This window comes from Terrapene carolina, unplaced genomic scaffold (genome assembly GCF_002925995.2).
Source record: "Terrapene carolina triunguis isolate 2854851 unplaced genomic scaffold, T_m_triunguis-2.0 Scaffold35022, whole genome shotgun sequence".
Classification (NCBI taxonomy): Eukaryota; Metazoa; Chordata; order Testudines; family Emydidae; genus Terrapene; species Terrapene triunguis.
Genome location: NW_020699373.1, coordinates 8,867,859 through 8,886,354, shown reverse-complemented (window position 1 = coordinate 8,886,354; position 18,496 = coordinate 8,867,859). Strand labels below are relative to the sequence as shown.

The 18,496-nt window shown below is 44.8% G+C and overlaps 1 protein-coding gene across 2 annotated transcripts in view; it reads right to left on the bottom strand.

Annotated features, from left to right (window-relative positions):
* Nucleotides 1-12,767, bottom strand: part of LOC112117238 (lysophosphatidic acid receptor 1) — a 140,288-nt gene extending 127,521 nt beyond the window's left edge. Inside the window, exon 1 of one of the 2 annotated variants that reach the window (XM_026646369.1) lies at nt 12,663-12,767. The gene's annotated coding sequence lies outside the window, so the exon portion shown is untranslated. The remainder of the gene's footprint in view (nt 1-12,662) is intronic. The other variant, XM_024215160.3, reaches the window with a different exon arrangement.
* Between the last annotated feature and the right edge of the window lie 5,729 nt (nt 12,768-18,496).

Genomic DNA, 18,496 nt, shown 5'->3' with positions numbered 1-18,496 from the left:
GCAATGGAGTCTTGGTGTAAATGTGAATCAGATTTGCGTGCAGACATTTTTTAAATGTTATATTCAGAAAACTGCACTATTTGACATCTTGGGTAAGGTTTGCTCTACAGACAGGAGTATTTTAAATCTATGATCAATTCAAAAAGTCATACATTCTTATACATAAATGTACACACACACACACACACACACATACATACATGCAAATAAGCTATAACTGGTCACATTTAGACACCAGGGCAAGCCCCAAGGATGAATAGGCATCACTGTAACAGGTTTTGGGGGGGTGGGAAGGGTCAGGTTTGGGTCGGGTCTGAAAGCAACTCAACCCTCTCAGGCTCGGGTAGGGTTCAGGTCAGCTTGTGCTCAGATCAGACTTTAAAATTAGGCCTGAGCAGACCTCTAACTTCTTGATCTCTCCTTCAGTAAAATGACCCACCTTCTCTGGGCTCAGTGTGTTCTGGAAACAATGCTCCTTACTTCATCCCAGCCAGTAGACGGGGCGTTCCGGATTCCCCCCACACACACACTTTTTTTTGAACGATTAAGTTCACGAGTGATTTTCAACACCTCCATCTGAGAAAACATCCAGTGCCTAGGGCCCATGTCTGACCACTGGTACTTGTTTTACACTTGGTGTAACTGTATTGACTTCAATACTTCAGTACCGTAACTCCTGGTTTACACCATTGCGAGATCATAATTAGACGCATAGTAGCAGTCCTTTAATATAAGTTCTTCCTTCTCCTTCTCTTTATCGTTTTTAAAAAGGAGGGCTGAGCAAGCCGGGGGAGATCTCCTTCTGAGTTTACAGCAGTTTGATTCCTGGCCAAAACGAGACTCCAAAACCTCCTAAAATATGGAACGTAGACATTACAGCTGTTTCCTGTAGAGTTCCTAAAGGGTGGAGCTGGAAAGTTATGTGGGCGAACATGTGGGATCATGGTTGTTTTCGCTATTGTAATGGATATTTTGACAGGGAGATTTTGACAGTTCATTGTGTGATGGGCTGTCAGTTCACCTCATGGCACAGGGTGTCTGACACTGAGCAAGACAATGAGCCTAGTAATTTAGGGCCCAATCTTGATCCCATTGAAGTAAATGGTAAAACTTCCATTGACTTCAAAGGGAGCAGGAGTTGTCAGCTTCTGAGAGGGAGCTTTACCATTTATTTATTTTAGGGCTGTCAAGCGATTAAAAAAATTAATCGCAATTAATTGCATGATTAATCATGCTGTTAAACAATATTAGAATACCATTTATTTAAATATTTTTGGACATTTTCTACATTTTAAAACATTAATTTCAATTACAACATAGAAAAAAGAAAATGTACAGTGCTCAGTTTATATTTTTATTACAAATATTTGCACTGTAAGAAAAACAAAAGAAATTGTATTTTTCAATTCCCCCATTACAAGTACTGTAGTGCAATCTCTTTATCAGGAATGTTGAACTTACAGGAGATAATGCTACCCACTTCTTCTTTACAATGTCACCTGAAAGTCAGAAAAGGTGTTCGTGTGGCACTGTTGTAGCCATAGTCGCAAGATATTTATGGGCCAGATGCACTAAAGATTCATATGTCCCTTCATGCTTTAACCACCATTCCAGAGGACATGTGTCCATGCTGATGATGGGTTCTGCTCGATAATGATCCAAAGCAGTGCGGACCGACGCATGTTCATCTTCATCATCTGAGTCAGATGCCACCAGCAGAAGGTTGATTTTCTTTTTTGGTGGTTCAGGTTCTGCATCAGAGTGTTGCTCTTTTAAGACTTCTGAAAGCATGCTCCCCACCCCGTCCCTCTCAGATTTTGGAAGAGGCTTCAGATTCTTAAACCTTGGGTCGAGGTTTAAGAAATCTCACATTGGTACCTTCTTTGCATTTTGCCAAATCTGCAGTGAATGTGTTCTTAAAATGAACAACATGTCCTGGATCCAAGACTGCTATAACATGAAATATATGGCAGAATGCAGGTAAAACAGAGCAGGAGACATACAATTCTCCCCCAAGGAGTTCAGTCACAAATTGAATTAACGCACTTTTTTTTTTTTTTTTTTAAATGAGCATCATCAGCATGTCCTCTGGAATAGTGGCCGAAGCAGGAAGGGGCATACAAATGTTTAGCATATCTGGCACGTAAATATCTTGCGATGCCGGCTACGAAAGTCCCATGTGAACCCCTGTTCACTTTCGGGTGCCATTGTAAATAAGAAGGGGGCAGCATTATCTCCCATAAATGTAAACAAACTTGTCTATTTTAGAGATTGGCTGAACAAGAAGTAGGACTGAATGGACTTGTAGGCTCTAAAGTTTTACATTGTTTTGTTATTGAGTGCAGTTATGCAACAACAAAAAAAATCGACATTCGTAAGTTGCACTTTCATGATAAAAAGATTGTGCTACAGTACTTGTATGAGGTGAATTGAAAAATACTATTTCTTTTGTTTGGCTTATATAGGCCCCTCCAGCTGAGCCTGCTTCCAATCAATTTCCTGCTCTCCGGCTCTTCCTCCATATGCAGCCTGTGGCGTTAACTGGCCCACCTAACCATCTTAACCCCTTCCAGTCCTGTGTGGGTGGACACCCGGTTACATGGTGGCACAACGTTCTCCCAATACATCCAGAGCTTGGTAAGCAACACTGGCCAAAACTCGTCAAGCAGAAAGACGGAGGCCATGTGTACACTACAAACTTATGTCAACTCAAGTTGCGTTGGCATACAGCTGCCTCAGTTAGTACATTGCTTGTGCATGTGCATACTTGGCTCCTTGGGTCAGGGGCATGCGTATGCACCAGGAGTGCTTGTATCGATTCAGAGTGCAGTGCACCATTGATAGGTATCCCATTGTGCAACTCATGTTTTGGGAAGTTTTGGCAATGTATGATGGGGCCAAAACGAGTCATGCAAGGGGGACTGGGAGCATGGGGGGTCAACTTCCCAGTTTGCAACTGTCTCCATCCCACTATGTTATCTGTAGCTCATAATTTTTGTGCCTTTTTTTCCAAAATCCCACAAACCTGCTTGGTTCTCCTTACTATCCACCATCTCTGACAGAAGCATGGAGCCTGCTCAGCTCTGCGCTATTGTTAGGAGCGTTTCAAGCACAGGTGGCACAATCCTGGAGTATTTGCAGAGCTGCAAGAACCACCAAATCAGTGGGGAACATGACGATTCTTTGGAGGTCAGATGGCTGTGGGACATAGAGAGAACCAATTCAAGGTTGTTGGTGGCATTCATGAGCAGCTGCAAATGGAGTGCTGCTTCTGGGCCCCAAAAACAAGCACTGATTGGGTGGGATCACATAGCAGGTTTGAGATGAGGAGTAGCTGCAAAACTTTCAAACACAAAAGACTACATTCTTGGATCTGTGTGCTGAGCTAGCCCCAGCCCTCCAGCACAGAGACACCAAAATGTCCTGACAGTGGAGAAGCGAGTGGTGATTGCACTGTTGAAACTTACACCAGATTGCTACTGGTCAGTTGGGAATCAATTTGGAGTCAGGAAATCCATTTGGGTACCATTGTGATGCAAGTGTGCAGGGCCATTAATTGCTTCCTGCTATGCAGGACTGGGACTCTCCGCATTGTGCAGGACATAGTGGATGGATTTGCAGGAATGGGGCTCCTGAGCTGTGGTGGAGCGAAAGATGACACACATCCCTACTTCGGCACCAGAGATGGCGACAAATTTAAGTGTAGACACATGCACAACGAGGTCAATCTAAGCTGCCTTATGTCGACCTAACTGTGTAGTATAGACCAGGTCATAGTGTTTATCTGCTCCAGATGGTGCCTGACTCCATGATAAAATCAGTTCAGTCTGAATCTGGCTGATTTTAGTGACAATGTAACATGACATTTCCTGACAATAAAAAGGACTCAGCTCAACCACAGAGTGGAGAACAGAATAGAACCCAGCTCCCTCTCTCTTACCTCTGTTGGATCTTGAGGGCTAACGAGAGTGAGAAATCAGCTTAAACCTTATTTTTGTCACTAATGTAAGCAGGCGTGACTCAAACAAGGAGGAGATCAGTAGAGGAAGTAAGCGCTATTTGTCACTTTTCAGAGAAAATCTACCACTCTTAAGCAACCAAAAAATTTGCTATATCAGACAGCAAAAGTGATCAGGATATGTTCTGAGAACAGCTTCTCTCATGGTATTTTGGTATTTCTGCTTCTAGTGCACATTTTATTTTTGTTCTTCTATTCAAATCAGCTCACCTGTAACTCCTTACAATAAGTCTTCCTAACATGACAGTGACATCATTATACGGTCATCAGCCTTTTTCCATGGATGTTCCCAATCTGACTCTGCTCATCCTCAGCTGATATTGAATCATCAACCTGCGTTCCTGTGCCACCAGGACTTAGCTCACACACAAGACATTGCGGGGGAGGACAGGGCAGGGGGCAGGCACTCAGAATGGCACAGTCAATGAACCTAGATATATATTTCTCATTTTGCACTTTGAACTGGGAAAAAATGGTGATTTACTGGACACCCTCTGGAATTTACTGCTTTTTTTCTCAGCTTGGAAAAAGGGTCTGTGACCTGATTTATCGGAGTTACTGAACGCCTACATTTCCCATCTCCAGGAACATGTCAGCCCATGTCTTCTTTCTCCTCCGTATCTGGCTCAGGCAGTCCACAGATGTGGAGGGGGTTTGTGGTTGCTCAGCACCTAAGTTCCCGCTAAGCTGCGTGGCCGCGCAGCAGCCTATTAAGTGTTGCGCAGGTGCTGAGGGCGGCGGTGGGGAGAGATGCCTCCCCCTGCCGGCCCCAGCCCAGCCCCGCCCCAGACCTGCTGCAGTGGAGAGAGGCACCCCTCCCCCCCGGCCCCAACCCAGCCCTGGCCCGAACCTGCCGCGGCTGTGGGAGAGGCGCCTCCTGCCCCCAGCCTATGTGCTGCTGCAGGGAGAGAGAGAGCTGGGGGGAGTCCTCTCTCCCTGCTGTAGCCCCGGGGCAGCCTGCACCACAAGCCCATTATCCCTGGCCCCACCACAGAGCCCACACCCCAGTCGGAGCCCTCACCCCCCATACTCCAACCCTCTGCCCCAGCCCTGAGTCCCTCATACCCAGCCCCAACCCAGAGCCCTCACCCTCCCACACTCCGCCCCAGCCCAGAGCCTCCTCCCACACTCCAAACCCCTTAGCCCCACCTCCATCACATGAATTTTGTTATGTGCACCCATATGGAGGTGTTGCGTCACACATCACCTCCACATTGGTGCACGTAACAAAATTCATTCCGCACATGGGTGGGAAAAATTAGAGGGAACGCTGCTCAGCACTTCTGCAAATGTGAGTATTCATAGATTTAAAAAAAAAAAAAAAACGCTTCAAATAAATTATTTGGTGTAGTGTGGCAGGAGACCCACTGTCTTGCAGAAGACCCGGGTTTCTGAGCAGTCATGGCTCTCTTGCTTCCCCTGGGTTGATGGAGATCAGCAGCGGTGCTGTCTGAGATCCAGTGGGCAGACTTGAGTTTCTTTGCTCCTCAGGAAACACCCAACCATGCTGCCCTAACCTACAGAGCATCATTGGTAGCAATAGTAACGCCACCTCCCACCCCATCTCCCCTTGAGTCATCAGGAGTGGGGATTGAACATAGGATCTGTGGATCCTAAAGCACAAGCCTCTCCTGCCTGAGCTAAACGGCTGTTAACCGAGGCTAAAGCAGGCTCATCAACCTGAGTCCCAGCCTCCCCTACAGGGAGGTGGAGAACCACGCAGAGTGAGTAAAACAGCGACAGAGGAGGCATCATTTAATATTCTCTAAACTGCAACCCATCTAGCTTTGCCACTGCAAGGTAAAAGTGGAAGCGGTAGGAAAACAAAGTGTTTAAAAGTATCCATTTTATCTGCTGGCACAGTAGGAACAATTCACCCGGCCCATTAAAGGTTAAAAAAAAAAAATCATGCTGAATTCCCATCAGGTCCCAGCGTAGCCTTCAAGCATCGGAACATAACATTTGAAGATTCGTGGCAGGAAAAAACAAACGCCAAGAGGGCTTGCATTGCTCTCAAATATCTTTAGCGGAGTGGGATACATTTCTCAAGCGGGTCAAAAGGTAACAAGTGTAACTAATTACCGTTCTATGAATGCTTTTCACACCACTTAGCATCGCCCCGCTGCACAGCTCAAAGCGGAAATGAAATGGCCACGCTACAGGTGAATGCAGCAGGCTTCATGTGACAGCACAGCAGTCTCACATGCAGCCAGGAACAATTATGGACAACTCTCAAAAGATTTGGGTTTGGTTGAATAAGCTACCGCATGTTGGGATGCTTACCAAACCAATCGAATAGTCTAAGGCTGCACAACGGAGTTAGAAATCTCACACATGCAGGCTTCTTTCACATTTCTGGCACTTGCAGCTTCTGGCCAGAAGCTGCCTTTCCCCTACTTCCTTGGAACATTCAATTTTGCACCCATCTGGAAAAAACACTCAGCCACACATTTCAGAAACGTTTGGTTCTAAAACTGTGCTCAGACTCGGGGCCTCTTCTTTGACTGGAATTAGTTTGCCCGTTACTATTATTGGCCAAATCGGTCATTCCTTGCAGGCCCCACTTTCACTTTGAAGTCAGTGGGGTGCACCAATAACTTAGAGTCAGCCTGTAAATAATTGAAGAGGCTTTGGAAAGTAGAGTGAGCGGGGCAAAATATCAGTAAGAAATTAATCAATAACCCCACAAATGTATACGTTTGCAAACAGCAACTGAGCAGCTCAGTGACTGCTGTCTTCTAGAGAGCAGATTTTCAGTGGACTGGCTTCCCTTGCCAGACCAGCCCCAAGAATTGATAGTCACAATTCCATCATCCGAAATTATGAAGCGGCTTTCTCATCAGAAAAGAATCACATTTTTCTCCTTTGGAGACGAGCATCTTTTGAAACAGGTCCTCGCTGAAGCACTGCAAAAATTTAAGACTCTCGTTTAACAAAATTTCATGTGAAAGCTTTTATTTTATTTTATTTTGCGCTGCTTTGTGTGATTTCATCTCTTTCCCCTGCTCTCCAACCCCTACAAACCCAGACCCTCCAAGCAAGGAAGGCAGTATCCAGACTTCAGTAGAGCTGAATTTGCCATCTTGGTTCAATTTCCTGCTCTACCACAGACTCTTTTTGTGATCTTGGGCAAGTTACTTAGAAACCTAAATACCTATGAGGATCTGGGACTAACTTCCATGGACGTCAATGGAAGTCTGGCACCAAAACACCTTTGCAGATCTGGGCCTTAGACTCTGTGCCTTGTTTTCCCCATCTGTAAAATGGGAACAACAGCACTTCTCTATCCTCCCCAGGTGTGTTGTGAGGATAAATACATTACAGATTGTGAGGCACTCACCTACTATGATAATGGGAACCATTTACGTTTAAAACTATCCTTTCCTTCTTCCACAGCAGGAACACTGCACCTACCCATTAATGTTTCAAAATTTAAAAATTGATATTTAAATATCCAGTGCCCTTAAGGCCTTAAAGTCAAGAAGGGCAGATTTTAAAAAGAAGATGCTTGGCTAAATTCATTCTTGGCACAAGTGGCTGCAACTCTATTGAAGTCAAGAGAGCGGCAGCTGCTTGTGTAATGGCTGACTTTGGCCCATTGGTTTGGCATAAGCGTCTGTTCTGTATAATCACTACCTGGGAACATTACCATCTGAGGAACACAGGAAACAAACAGATCTAGGAGAGTGAGCTTTTGCTTCTTTTGTCAAAGGTAAATGTGGATAAAGGGGGAAAAAAGTGGAATGAAAAGCACTCAGTTGGAGAAAATATCTGTGTGACTAGTATGTTGGTGAAATTATTCCACAGCAGTACAACTTAAGTGACTTAATCCAAAATACGTCCCTTTACTTATTTATAAAGGGGACAACCAACTAAGCTACTGATTAATGGCCAGCTCTCACTCAAAGGAATATAAAAAACTTTGTATCCTCAATACTTTCCTTTTGTAGCTTTTACTTTAGCCCTGGGAAAAATATTAAAAATGTATTATCTTGGTTATGACCATGCTAGAATTTACGTTCAGTCTGGGACTCTTGAGGATTTTCTAAATGAAATGTTACTTTGGAGTTTATTGTTTATTCCACATGATGAATGGGGTTTTGGCTATGAGAATAAAACCGTCCCTCTGTCTACCATTTCCAAATTTCTCACTAACTGAAATTCCTAGGAAGATCTCTGTTCTGTGTTTTCTTAGTCTTATTTATTTGGAGTCAGTTTCTGCTGTCCTGAGGTGTGACCCTTTGACCTGCACTCTGATTTTCACTCTATCTAGTAAAAAAAGAACTAAAATAAAAATAAAAAACCCACTTTTAGTCCATCACCCAAGACCTGGTGTTTGGAAGCATTTCCATTCTGGAGATAAGCCAGTGATCTCCTTTTCTGTCAGGCAAAGATATATGAACTACTAGGCTACAGAATAGTCCCTCTCACAAGCCTCTCCCTCTTGTTTCTCTCTTTGCAAGCCTCCGCAAACTTGCCTTGGAAGATGGAAACGCACTGTGTGTGGTTTGGAAACCGAAAGCCCAGTTTTGGCTCAAGCTGTGCGTCATGCTCAGCACAAAAGAACATTTTAAACCTGTTCCGGTTACAAAAAGCTCTAAGGACAAAAGGTTGGGAATTACAAAAGAAAAATCAGCAGGGTGTCATTCTTAACAAGTCTGTGAATATTTTCTTTTACAGAGAAAATGATAGTTTTGCTTGTACATATCCATCCAACATCATTACTAAGGGAAAGTAAACTCCTGGGATGCAGACTGTGTCCCCTAGATCCGTGCGCAGAGGGCACTGTTTAGATCTCCTTCCACCCATGGAGGAAAGGTGAGCTCCCTCTATAGCACCATTCCCACCCCCACCTCCTGGGACTCTGCAAGAGACCATTGGTGTGGCGCTTAGGCAGGAGGAAGTCAGGGAATGGATAGATGACATTATCTGCCATCAGTCCTATGGTAATTGCCAGGCTGTATTACTTTTTCCCATCAAGACCCTCTGCACAATCTACCTATCTGTACTTATATGCCTCCGTTACCATAATATCTGAGCAACTCACAATCTTTAATGTCTTTATCCTCACATACCCCTGTGAGGTAGGGAAGTGCTATTATCCCCATTTTACAGATGGGGGGACTGAGGCACAAAGTCTTACGGTATGCCTACACAGCAATTATACATCTGCTGCTGGCCCATGCCAGTCACCTCAGGCTCAGGCTGCAGGGCTGGTTCATGGTTGTGTTTTTGGGCTCAGGATGGGAAATAGGAGAGGTCCCAGAGCTCGGGCTCCAACCTGAGCCTGGAAATCTACACAGCAATGAAACAGCCCTGCTGTCTGCGCAAGCCCCATGAGCCCAAGTTGGTTGGCACAGGCCTGCCTGGCGTTTTTCTTTAAGGGTATGTCTACACACAGAGACTTGCCCCAGCATCATGCAGGGAATCACAGCCAGGAACTGAACCCAGTCTCTCAAATCCACAGCCAGCGCCATAACCACTGGAGCAGGGAACCCATTTTCAGGGGGATTCCAGGGCTAGCTACAGCCAGGGGATGTGTGATGATTCATAGATTCATAGATTCATAGATTCTAGGACTGGAAGGGACCTCGAGAGGTCATCGAGTCCAGTCCCCTGCCCGCATGGCAGGACCAAATACTGTCTAGACCATCCCTGATAGACATTTATCTAACCTACTCTTAAATATCTCCAGAGATGGAGATTCCACAACCTCCCTAGGCAATTTATTCCAGTGTTTAACCACCCTGACAGTTAGGAACTTTTTCCTAATGTCCAACCTAGACCTCCCTTGCTGCAGTTTAAGCCCATTGCTTCTTGTTCTATCCTCAGAGGCTAAGGTGAACAAGTTTTCTCCCTCCTCCTTATGACACCCTTTTAGATACCTGAAAACTGCTATCATGTCCCCTCTCAGTCTTCTCTTTTCCAAACTAAACAAACCCAATTCTTTCAGCCTTGCTTCATAGGTCATGTTCTCTTAGACCTTTAATGGCCCAGCTTCATTGAAGCGTTGCTGCCAGTGAGCAAATCAAAGGCCCTAAACATTTTATTTTTCATAGAATTCTTTCAGTTTTTACAAGGGGCCAAAATTCTGAAGCCCTGACTGAGGAAAACCTCTCATTTGCTGCAGAGGGAGTTTTGTCTGTGTAGAGAACTCACAATTTGGCCCAAGGTAAAGTCAGTTCTGGGCCCAACTGAACTGTCATCCTTCTCAATGGGAAGATCCCGGCGAAGCTAGCTCAGCCCTTTTATAAAGGGAGATTGGCAAGGTTTTACATCCAGTTGACTGTTTCTTCCTGCGACAGATGGCTGCGTCTAAAACCAACATTGTAAGTGGTGAAAGATTTACAGCAAATCTACAGGTTGGGCTTATAGTAGTGGTTAGTGCCCAGATACCACAGCGAGGACAGTGATAGAGATGCCTAGAGATAGTGTTACAGTCTATCACCTGGCAAGCAGAAACTACTGTTATACGATTAGATTCCTGCTTTTTATCCACTTCCCTGTTCATTAGTGTAGGATTTGGGACAGCACTACACCTGCTCTATGTTTTGTCTCAAATAGAACGGCACTGGGAGAGAATAAACTAGCATGACCCTGGACATTTCTGTTGATTTTTCCAGGAGCTCTCTTGCAAGCTAAATTTGCGTAAATGTGAAACAAGAGCAGCTCGGTGCTGCCAGGAGACAAAGGCACTGATGTATTTGTATACAATCCAGTTCAATCCAGCGAGGAATTCACTCTTTAACACAGGGTGACTCTGATGAGGGATTTTCAAAGCAAAAAAGGTGTATTATATATAAAATCAATACCAAAATTCCATACCTTCGTTAAGTGTTAAACTGAAGTTCAGCAATAAATATCCACATTAGAAACTCTTAGACCTCTAACTTTGTGATAACTTTAATCATATCAAAGTTCAGAAGATATCTGACCTACTACAAATCTATCACATATTTGCTCCTTCAATACCTAGTATCTCTCAGGGACTTATCTGGCCCCTGTCATTGTATCCGAGCGCCTCCCACTCTATCGTATTTATGCTTACAACACCCCTGCGAGGTAGGGCAGTTCTACCATTCCCATTGCACAGATGGGGAACTGAGACAGAGCCTAAATGACTTGCCCAAGGCCACACGAAAGAGTCTATGGCAGTGCAGGGATGTGGCCCCAGGTCTCCCAAGTCTAAGCTTAACCACAGAGCTATCCTTCCTCCCATGTCTGATCCAAACATTAATTTTCTATGTGTAGGTGCAGACTTGGACATCAGGACGTATCTGGCCTGTAATCATATCACCTTGGGTTCTGATCACATCAGGTTTCACAAACTAAGCTGAACCGGACCTGGCCAGTACTTGGTTATGAAAGCTCTGGAGAATGTCATGGTGCTTCAGGAAGTGGTTGGTGGGGATAGTGAGATGTTACTTTTCCTTCTGTGTCAGTATGGACAATTCCCCAGCATGGCTTTAGAAGGTGCTGTGCTGCTGGAAGCAATGGCTTTCGGATAACACTTTTTGTAAGCATACGATTGCTATCATGGTTGCACTCAGGTCACATTATCAAGGTTTTCTTTGCAATATGATGGCTAGGCTTACTTTAAAAAAAAGAAACCGATTCCAAAGATTCTCAGGGGTTGTCAACCTGGCCCAATTTGAGCCGTGAGGTCTATTTTCTCCCAGTGCAATGGTTTAAGCAATAATAATCATCTAGAAGGTCAGTTTACCCCCTAACAAGCCATATCATAGATACCAGTTTGACAGACGTAACAACTATGACTCAAAGCCTGGAAATGGTTATTGGGAGAGCCTGGACAGGTACTTTCAGCACATCATTTAAAAACAATATTACTTTCATGACTGTTGGCAGGTGATGTCATGGAAAAACATGGATTGCTTTAAAAAAAAGTCTGCAAAGTGTCCTTCGGGGCTCAGACTCTGCTCCTCTTTCTCCACTACACATCTCGGGAGATACTACGTTCTAGTATTGCGTGTGTCATCTCTGTGCTGAAAACTTACTACCCCTCACCTGTCCCCTTATGTGTATCTATGATGGTCTGACCTATCATCCGAGATGTCCCACCACTGACGCAAGCCCAACATGGCAAAAAACAGCTTAGGAAGAACAAGGAGGAGCCTCTTTCCTCTTCTTCACTTGACTTGAAATCACTACTTTCTTACCCAGGCTCACAACCTTGGAGTCATTCTCCCAGTACCTCCAGACTGGCACCAGGTCCTGCCATTTCTTTCTCTACAGCATATTCAAACTTCATTCTGTCCCCACTGCCCTTTTAGCTAAAACGGCCACTGCTCAACCCGCCAGGAGCAAACCCACAAAAAACAAACAAATGTGGAAGTACAACTCAAGAAAGTAAACGCTGGTGATCAGGTAATGAGATTTCAGTTTCAGGATTCCACAGGGTGATTCTAAACAAACAAAGAAGAAAAAGGACTTTTAAAATGATGAAAAGTACCTTTAAACAGCACCCATTCAACTGACTGACTGGATTATTTTGAGAGAGAGAGAGAGAGCGCAACACACATAAATAGACAGGGAAAACAGAATATTACAGACAACGCCACCTTAAAATGTGTGTAGCTCTTTAAAAAAACCCAACAAAACGTAATAGTTCTTTTTGTTGTCTTACCTACTCAATGCGGCATTTTCCAAGAGATGCAATTCTTTATTTTATTCTGTGGTGCATTTTAAATGGCTTTGCTTTTGTTCAGCATAGCTGCTCTCTTGCTACTTTCTAGCATTGCATGTTGCTTTCCTGTTTCAGACTGGTGGCAGCCAGTCTAAATTAAAGTCATATGCCTTTCTTGTTACAGCCAGTAAAGGATTAGGGGCGTGTGTGGGTATGTGTTCTTCATTCCCATTAGACAGTTCCTAGGCATTTCAGACATCTAAAGGTTGTTGTCATTAAGTCTGCACTTACTTTGGATCATTATGGCACAATACACTCATTGTTACAATGATTTGTTTTATCGTTGTGCTAAGTGCTGTGAAGACATAATAGACATGGGGTAGGCAAACTATGGCACGCGTGCCAAAAGCAGCACGCGAGCTGATTTTCAGTGGCACTCACACTGCCCGGGTCCTGGCCACCGGTCCGGGGGGGCTCTGCATTTTAATTTAATTTTAAATGAAGCTTCTTAAACATTTTTAAAACCTTATTTACTTTACATACAACAATAGTTTAGTTCTATATTATAGACTTATAGAAAGAGCCCTTCTAAAAATGTTAAAATGTATTATGGGCACGCAAAACCTTAGAGTGAATAAATGAAGACTCGGCACACCACTTCTGAAAGGTTGCCGACCCCTGTAATAGACAGTGCCTGCCCAGAAGAGCATAAAATCTTAAGTCATAACTGTGCAACTGACTCAACGTAGGCAGATTCCCACACCCACATGGAGCCCCACAGACTTAGGGGTCCCCCCACCTAGAGTCTGTTCTGGGATCAGGCCTAAGTTTGACATAATGCACAACACGCTGGAGAAAAAAAAATGAACAGGGAATGGAGGGGCCACTGGATGGGGTAACTGAACATGAACATTTTTTTTTGCACAGACCAGTTCGGTGTACAATTTGAGGTAAAGAGAGGGTTGTTAATGGTGCTAGATAACTGCCCAAAGACTATTCCATCAATATCGTACCAGCACATGGAAGATTATCCCCACAGAGAATCGGAAAGGTTGTATGTTACTGGTGCAGAGTTGCCTCACATTACAGTATCTAACTCCGGCTACTTTTTCACAAGGGACAGTAAAGCACATTTTCTGCAACTATCTTGGATCATTTCAGGCTCCAAATGCACAGGCTCGGCCCGATAAATGGCCGTGGGTATCAACTATTTACCAACACCAGAGAACAAAAATAGCTTTCATTTGCTGCATTCCCGGCTGACCATGCAATGACTTGTGGTTGTTGTAGGCCACCACAGAGCTCCCACATAAAGAGCTTTAATGTGCTCTAAGTTCCAAAGCCAAACAAAAGGCTGCTCTGTGCTTTGGAGACCTTACGGGCTGGTGTCACGCTGGTCTTGTGTCAATGTTGCTTCTGGGGGGACCTTAGCTACAGTGGGAAAGTGTTTGAAGCGGCCCCCTTGCCAGTCTGAAGAGTGAAAACATTTTCAAGGGATGACCTTGTCTGCAGCTGGCCCACCGCCCACCGTGCCAGCCCTTGTGAAATGTTCCCCTACAGTCTCTGGCCACTGGATCGGTGAGGAAAAAAAATAAAGTTCCTGGTGTCAGAAGATACTGTAACTGGTGGAACTCGACCAGCTCTTGACACGGATGTCGTAGGATGCATGATGCGATGGCTCAGAAGTACAGTTTCATTCCCTGTGGTGCCGTCCCTTGTCGCCTCCTCCCGGTTGTAGGCAGTGCAAAAAAAGGAAGCTGGGCTCCCCTTGCCGCTGTTTGTCAAGGTCAGCAAACTCACTCCTTGTTTCAGCAGCAGCAGTGCTCAGTCTGGTGCCAAGGGTCTGCAGCGAGCTCTGGCTTACAGAAACGTGCCTCTGTCCCCCCTCCCTAACAGACCCCTGTGCTGCTCCAGGGTTCCCCTCTCTAGGCAGGATAGGACTGGATCCTGGCATTGGTGTTCCACATGCAGTCGTGTGCATGTTAGAAAACCACTGTAAAAAGCAAAAGCGCCACGTTTGAGGGCTATGAGGTTCACTCTCTCCTTCCAGCAGGCCCAGTGTTTTGTCTTGCCTGGAAAAGCATTTCTACCCGTTATTTTTGCCATGTTCCCAGTTGTACCTGCTGCTCTTTCTTGCTGAAGGAAATATGTTGCCTCAGTCGATGAAATCATTCAGTTCATTAATGCCTAATTAAACACTATTGCCGCAGCTCAACAAAATGTCCCCCCAAACAAAAGCAGCAAAATGGACACATCGGTTTCTCTCGCTCTCCGTGGCTCACAAATGCCTAAGAAAAAGGGCTTTGCTGTGAAACAAAGCATCCAAAGGCGAAGAGCCCCACTTCTCCCAAGGCCAGCAAAAAAACCAGCCACAAAACAACCCACAGAGAAAGCCTTGGAAACATCCTAAAGGGAGATGGGCTGGGGCCACCAACGCCAAAGCTGGCTATGAGCTTCCCCAAAGTTCAGGGGTGTTTGGAGCAGCCCCATATAGAGGGAAGAGTCAGGTGTGAAGATCAGATCCAGATCTGACTTTCTCAAAAGTTTGGTGGTCTTGTGTTCTGGGGTTTTAATTCTGGCCCATCTTTAATTCGTACAGATGGATTCAATAACACAAGGTTTAAATCAAACAGGAGACCCAGGGCTAGGTTTTGAGATTTTCAAAAGCCATCGGCCAAGAGTAGCCTCCCCTCGGGAGTGTGGGATCTGCTGCTGCCTCTGCACATTGATTGGCACACTCAAAACAAGCTATACCTCAGGCTGGGCGGAACTAGGAGAGTGCAGATCAGTGTCAGCATGCTCTCCAAGAGACTGCCATGGAAGAAGATCAGCCACCAGCCCTCCTCCCTATCACAAGTCAGCGCTGCAGTGGGGAAGGGACTGTCAAGGGGAAGGAAAGAACATAGGCCTCCAAGATCCTAACGGAAGCCCAGAAACGTTCCTGGTATCATTCACTTCCTTGTCATGGCCTTTCTGATTAGACAAGTTGCAGGGGGTGGTGGAGGAAAGCGTGCAATGTTAGGCAACTATACAATGCCGGTTTAAACAAAGTCTTCGCCATTTAACCAGTGGAACTCACTGCCATAAGATGTCATTGAGGCAAATCATTTAGTAAGTTTTTCAAAACGAGGATACATTTCTAGGAATAAAGATAACCTCTGGAGTTGGACTAGCTGAGGTCAGATTGATGAGTGTTCCCTGTTCTCAGATTTCAGGCAGAATCCGATTTTCAGCTGAGGTCAGGAAGAAATCTTTCCCCACAGTACAGTATTAACGAATGAGCCGCACTCTGGGGTCTTCTGTATTTTTGGGATGCATCAAAGCTGGTCCTGGGGAGAGGAGAACAGAGCGTTCTGATGTGGTGTCCCTTTCCCTCTGCCACATGCTGAGTGGCTGAGCATGGGCTCTGACTGAAGGTGCATGACAGGAACTTTCTGGTGGGTAGGGACCAGGAGAGACGAGTATGGATGGGATTTGTGCACCACCTCGTTCCCCCACTAGTGATTCATTTTAATTTTATGCCCACATTTTTAAGGTGGTTTATTTGAAAATGCTTCTTCCCCCATATCACCCAACTTGAACACTCCCCCACCCCCACCACATTTCCAATATGCCTTTTGGCATTTCCTGGGGCAAATCATGACTGGGATGTGGTTTCACAGCCAGTTACATTGTCCTCTCGTGTTACGTTGCCTAACATGCTATGCGGATCATCCAGATGACGCATTAAGTCCAGGAAATTAATAATAGACCATTGTGTAATTAAAAACAAGCTTATAAAAGGGATTGGTGACTTTTTACACTCATGAAAGCAAGAGATTGAACAGATGAGAGGGGCTTGAACTGCAAAGTTCAGATCCAAATATTTTCAAAGTATGGGGCTGTCTCAATCCAGAATCATAGCTTGGACCATTAAAAGCATAATGAAGCCTGAATCTTGGTTCAAGTCCAGAGCTGAACTCAAAGCTCCTTTAGATAGCAGGGCCTGGCTTGGGACCATCACTGCTGAATAGCATTAGCTAAATCCAGGTACACAGTACTCATACATCAAAAGTGCTTCCTCACATTAGTACGTGATGTAGTGGATCACGTAGGAGTGCTATAGCCCTCAGCTGGACGCAATCGGTCTTGCTGAAAAGTTTGTGAATTTGTTGCCTTTTAGTGGTAAACCAACATATGATAGAGACCTTAAAGTAAGGGTATTGTCACTTGATCAAAATGTCTCTTTCCTGTTAGTAGATCTGCTGTGCGTGCGTATTCCCAGTCATCATATCTGCTTGCCTTAGTGACTAATTGTTTTAAATAACTTTTAAAAATCTGCTAGTACTGCAAAACCCCTACAGCTAAAGGACAGCGAACTAGATTCACACACAATCTGACTCACACATAATCTCCAGGATTGTTGAATTGTTTTAACTGTAAAATCTTTATCACTGGTGAGGATGCAAGAGCCAAGAAACAAACTGACCTTCAGATGATGGGTTTGCAGCAACCAGAGTTAATAAACTGAGCCGATTTGACCTACAATACAGGGACCCAGATTTTCTTAATCTGGCCCTTAATGGGTAGAGGGCAGGACCAAGCAGAAACATAATGCTGACCCCTGAGGAAACTACTTCAGCTCTTCCAGCGGAGTAATATAGAAGAAATAGCATGGGACTGGTATGTAACTGCCTGCCTGCCTGAATTAGGACAGTCATCGTTTACCGCACCTGTCTCATGGTTCTGTGTCTGCAGTTTGAGGACTCGGGGAAGGAAGGAGGCAAATCTGTTGAAGAAAGGACAGAATCTGGATTAGAGTATCATGAATATCACTATAGATGCAGCCTAGCTGATGAATGGCACTGTCACAAAAAGAAGAAACTTTAAAGAAAGGCCCTTCATGGAGAGGAAAGGTGTTTTCCTGAAGCAGCTAAAGATCTGTTTATCCAACCTGTCCTTAATGGAACCCTAGGTGCTGCTGTATTCTCAGCTGCCATCTCCCATTCACTGCCTGATTCAGGAGAGGTTCCCCTCCTCCCCCCTTAAATCATTCATGTCAAGATGCACTGACAGAATTAGGTTTAGGAATATTTACACAGGTGAGAGAGAATACTGAAAGACCGTAAGAGGGATAAAGGTTCATTAAGGGCTATGACGTAGCATAACTGGGGCCAGTGAGCCACATTCATTACTAAGAAAATAGGAAAGCATTCCAGAAGGTAGAGAACTGGAAAGTGTGAAACCCTTGTAAGTGCTGCTAAATTCAGTCCGTCCTTTTATTTCCATTCCGAGAGAGGCCTTGCCACCAAACCCCAGCTCCAAAACACCAAACATAGGAGGGGTGGGGAGGTGTTGAAGCCTGAACCTTGGACCAATTCATATTTTGAAAACTGCACCAGAAGCCAACTCTGTGGGGTTGGAAATCCAGATCCAGATCTGAAATTTGCAGCGTGAGCCCATCCTCCCTATCTTCCTTAAGCCTTATCTAAGTTGCCTGGGTATAACTTAAGGTGTGAATTAAACTGACATAATTAAACCACTGCAACCCTCTGTGTGGACATTGATTTCAGCGTGGGAGCAGTTTAAATCAGTTACTGTCACTTAAAGTGAAGTAAGTCGCTTATACCACAACAAGAGCGTCCACACTGCCTTTGGCACTGGCTTAACTATATTTGTTGAAAAAACAGTTTAAGTTATAGCAGTGCAGCATTTCCCTGTAGACAAGTGTATTTAACCACCCCACATTGCTCTTCAGCCAATGACCGTTTCAAGCCCCTCTTTCTTTCCACCTCTCACTCGCCACCACCCCTCTTTAATCTGCAATCCATTACAATGAAGAGTACAGGCGTGGC